Below are 5,086 nucleotides of genomic sequence, written 5' to 3' on the forward strand. Positions count from 1 at the left end.
GGCCCTGTGGAGCGGAATCGATGACTACAGAAATAGGAGCAGCTTCCGAAGCCAAAGAAGGCAAGTGCGGAGCGGTGGACACCTGCAGAAGATTGGTTATCTGAGCAGCTATAACCTGCGAAATGCACGTGGATACGGTTTCCATAATGCGATCCATTGCATTTGCCACAGCCTTCTTAACTGCCGCTGTAATAGCCTGGGACCAACTAGAATCCATTATGGGTGGGCATTTGGTGGCCGCACTAGAGTAGCCTGAGGCTCTCTCCTTGACTGCGGAAAAAGCCTCTCTCCGCATGCATATGTGCTTGTCTATAAGCTCAAGCACCTGAACTTCTTTTGCTCGTGCAGGACAGTCATGCGAATCAGCAGGGTGAGCACCACTACACAAACATTTCTCTTGCTGTTCAGGACATTCCTCTCTGCAATGATGTTCCCCACAGACACAGCAGCGTAACGGCGATTTGCAGGCTTTGCCGCTGTGGCCAAATCGCCAGCAGTTTTGACACTGAAAGGACCGAGAGTTAAAGGTATCTACTCAAAAAACCAATTGCCACAGCTTAATCTTTGACGGGCAAAATATTCCTGCAAATTCGGCAATGACGGACTTCGTAGGAATTTTTACTTCGTCAACCATCCTGCTGCATCGATGGACAGCAATCACTCCCGCAGGCGAGAGGCTCTCAAGCGTTTCCACCGGGCTCAATCGAAAGTCGACCCCTCGGACCAAGCCCTTGGAACATGCTAGATGACGCGGAATGAATGCGCTCACCGGGTGGTTGGCGAAGGTCGTACACTTTAGCAGGTCTTCAATACAGTCTTTATCCGATGACCTGCACAAAATGCCAACCCTGCCGAACTGCCGGACATCGCTAATGCGCATGAAGTTCTTCGATGTTGACTGAAAAGCCACCTGTACTGCCTCCGGGTTGTTCAGTCGGATCGCGCCTCCATCGGAAGGCACTAAGGCGAACGGAATGCTCGAAACTCCACTGCGGAAAAAGAGATAAAGTGGGAGCTGGTTTTGAGGAAGAGATGCCGACCAATGTGAAAACCCACGGCCGGGAGAAGAAGTAGAAATTAAGCTCTCGTCCCGCACCCGATCACTCCAGAACAGGAGGAATCAGGCACAGAAAAAACAAGGAGAAATTTAGCGAGCTAGCGCAACACCGCAAGGTGCTTTGCCGCTGCCCCGCAGCCAGGGTTGCTGGGCCATGTCACCTTCCTCCAACGTCACCTTCCTTCAAAACAGCGTCCGAGTAGATGCAGTTCGTCTTCTCAATCTTAAACTCAGGCTCAAGACGAGCTCACAGAAACCGGTGCACCCACGCCAAGTGGCGCGAGCAGTAGCGAGCTCGGCAATCATGGAGGAACCAAAGAACTTCGGCAACAGATACAGCGAGATTCTACCTATGAAGAAAAAAAGAAAACTGTTGCGAACCAGTGGTCTCGTCCTTTGAAAAAGCAAGCAAACCAAATTTCTACTCGTCAAACAAGGTTTACTCGCGTTTTTGCCACCTAACTTTTAGCTGTCATTCGCAATAGCAGCCTTCTATAGGGGTGGAACAGGACAAACATAACACAACACTAAAAAACTATTAGCAGCTCTCGGCCGTGGCGGCCGAATTTAGATGGAGGCAAAATTCTAGAGGCCCGTGTACTGTGCGATGTCAGTGCACGTTTAAGAAGCCCAGGTGGTCGGAATTTCCGGAGCCCTCCACTACGGCGCCTCTCATAGCCTGAGTTGTTTCGGGACGTTAAACCCTAATAAACAAACAAACCAACCAAATAGCAGCTCTACAATCACAAATCTAACAATATTCAAAGCAGCTCTGCCGCTCAAATTCGGGAGAGGTAAGCGACGGCATCGCCAGGAAATCGTCCACCTAACTGCTTTGGCAGCTCCCTGGTGACCTAATCAATTCGTCAAAGACAAAAACGACCACTCTATACCATGTCACCCGGCTCATACATGGGAACATTAACATTCCCAATGCAGTCGTCGATACACTCTGCGATACCTACACATCGGTCGGCCTACCAAATCGCTTCCGCTCATACACACGATAGCCCAACCTCGAACATGACGGCGACATAACGAAGGGTACGTCAGAGCAGCCCTCTTGACTCTTCGCGCGCATTCCTCGCACAGCTCCGACCAGGTCATCAGCACAATGCTCCGTCATCTATATGATCGATCCATCTCCCACATTACGGAGTACATTAACCAGTGCGGGAAGAAGGGCTCCCAATTCCAGTTCTTGCTCCACGAGAAGGTAATATTCATCGCGAGGCTCAGAAAAACACTTAACGCTCCAAAACATTCACCAAATCTCGCTAATCTCATCTGTAGGAAAAAATTTGAGGGCATGTGGTTTTAGCGAATCTCACACAGCATATGGCGGACCGTGTCTTCAGCCTCAGAGCATTGTGAGGTTCCGCCCCCATTTGTCCACACTAGACGCCATGCTGCAAGTCACCGATGGCATCTTCGATCCTTTTATTCCAGGTCACACCAAGACAGTCTTAGCTTTGAATTTATCTAAAGGCTTTGATTGCGTGGAATGTCATGCGATCACGACTACACGCTCCACACTGAATGTGGCTTGACGTACGTATAACTACATTAATGCCTTTTTCACAGCACGCTCGGCTGAGCGTAACTTCGGCCCGTTCACTTACCTCGTATACTCTCTAAAGAGCGCCGGCACCCCTCAAGGGTTTTTCATCCGAGCTTTCTTACTTCACGTTAGTCTCAATCCTTTAGACCAATAACTGGCAGCCACTCCTGACCTGAAACTTGCCCTCCATGCCGAACACATAAGGCTATGAACCACAATGACAGTGATGGCGCCATAGAGGGCACACTAGCAACCTGAACCAAATTTAAGTAGTTATCGTCGGACTTGTCTGTTTCATACTGAAGTCTGAACTGCTCTGCATCCGTCCCAAGAACTGCATCTCCACCTGCTTCCTTATCGTCATAAAAATGTATGGCAGACTGGTACCATAGGTTGAAACACTCCAGATACTGTGTATGCTTATCCAAAGCAAAGGATTGAACACCACTGCCTCCCGGAGACTCAAGCAGGTTGTAGAGGCGATATCGTACCTCGCCAGCCGGGTGTCGGGCCTCTACAGAGGCATGAAGGAGTACGGCCTACATCGCCTTCTTCACGCCTTTGTACGCAGCCGAATGTTCTACTCCACCCCATATCTCCAGCTATCTCGTCCAGGCATCGACGTTTCGATGCTCACAATCGTCGGGCATTCAAAGTCGTCCTCCACCTTCCCATGAATGCAACAACTGCCAGCCTCTAACAAATACGCCTTCACAGAACAGAGAACATGTGCGCCGGCAAGAAAAACATCTTCGACTGACACAAGCCGCCACTGGCCGGCAAATCCTGCAGTCTCTTGAATTAAGAATACCGATAAATAATCCACATTACTCTTAATACTAAGACACTTACGCCAAGAACGGCTCAATAAGCCGCACCCGCATAACGAGCACTCTGTCTCTCGTTCCTTTCTCCTACTATCATCCTTCTTTCCTCCCTCCTGCCGGCAGCATATGCCCATAGCCTTTCCCCATTTCTATCCATATGCTCCTTCTCCTCTGCCCTGCAGAAACTCCATTACAATTCATACAGTGCCTCAAGAGTCATTCTTCCCCACTCCTGCCTGCACCGTGGTCCCAGAGCTTTTCGCCTTATTTTCTATATCAACTTCCCCTTCCCGGCGTACCCTCCACCATGGTCGTCAGACCCAGAGGGGGACTGGACATCGTAAAGACCGGCACCACCACCGTCGCTGCGGCCATACTCGCCGCGGCCAAGATCACGAGCGAGGAAAGCGCCGCGGACGCCATCTGCCCAACACGCAACAGAACATCATGGTCGTCAGTACACCGAACGAAGACAACGCGGCAAGGTACACTAAAATTCAGGAAATTTATATTCAAGGCAAACCCTACGAGGTCAGCGCATATCGCACGGCTCCTCACGACAATGTAAAGGGGTCATCAGAGGCATTCCCATCGACGCGAGCACCGCCGAGCTAGATAGGAACATCGTCAACGAGAAAAACCCGCTAGCAGTGGGCGCAAAGAGGATCGGCACCACGACCACCGTGATTGTGGTGTTCCAGGGATCCAAGGTACCGAATTTCGTCCGATACGAAGTCCCTGTGATACCGTGCCGCCTCTACAGAAAACAGATCGACGTTTGCCGCCAGCAGTGCGGCCGAGTGGGACACCGAAAGGACATGTGCCCGACCCCAACAGTCAAGACGTGCCTTGCCTGCGGACTCACCAACCCCAAAGATCATCGCTCTAGCCCAAAATGTAAGTTGTGCGGGGACGAACACCCGACTGGAGACCGAACGTACAAGGCGAAATACAAGATCCCCTACGTAGTGCGCAAGCGACAATGGGAGCGCCGATAGGCCGAACGCCAGCTGCTGTCGGAGAGCGATTTCCCGCCACTCGACAAGCCACCAGCTGCCGTGAGCGAGTCAGCTGGGTCGACGCAGCTAAAGAGAACAATATAAGGAACGCGCAGAAAATCAGCGAAGCCACGAAGAAAGACGATATAAACAAGGCGCCAGTAGCCAACCAGACCTTAAGACAAGAGAACGCGGCGTTGCGAACGACCATCAACAGTCTCACGAGAGAGATCGCCGAGATCTGTAATTTGCTGCTATGCAACAACGAGCCTCTACAGAGACCCACGCCAAGTACAAGCAAAACCGACGAAAAAACCATGAACACCCAGGAGACAGCCGTAGAGGAACCGGCACCGAAGAAGCAAGCCGTCGAGGCCACGCGCAAGCAAACAGAAAACGATCGAATCGACAACCCCGAGGCAAAATTCGAAGCGAGATTCACCAAACTCTAACAATTAATAACGACGAACATCACATCAGTGACAGCAATGAAACAAACAATGGAGACCTACCAAGCCGAGAACACGAACAGATTCACCTACATCGAAAGGGCCCTACAGCCGATAGTGAGCCCCCCGACGTTTGCGCCCCTCTTTGCGCAACATCCACCCAACCACGGAACCACGTACACACTAACGCAATC

General features: G+C 51.1%; 1 pseudogene; it reads left to right on the forward strand.

Moving 5' to 3' along the window:
* The first annotated feature begins 3,752 nt into the window (after positions 1-3,752).
* Positions 3,753-4,895, forward strand: LOC144108549 (uncharacterized; annotated as a pseudogene).
* Positions 4,896-5,086: the final 191 nt, after the last annotated feature.

This window comes from Amblyomma americanum, chromosome 10, assembly GCF_052857255.1.
Source record: "Amblyomma americanum isolate KBUSLIRL-KWMA chromosome 10, ASM5285725v1, whole genome shotgun sequence".
Classification (NCBI taxonomy): Eukaryota; Metazoa; Arthropoda; class Arachnida; order Ixodida; family Ixodidae; genus Amblyomma; species Amblyomma americanum.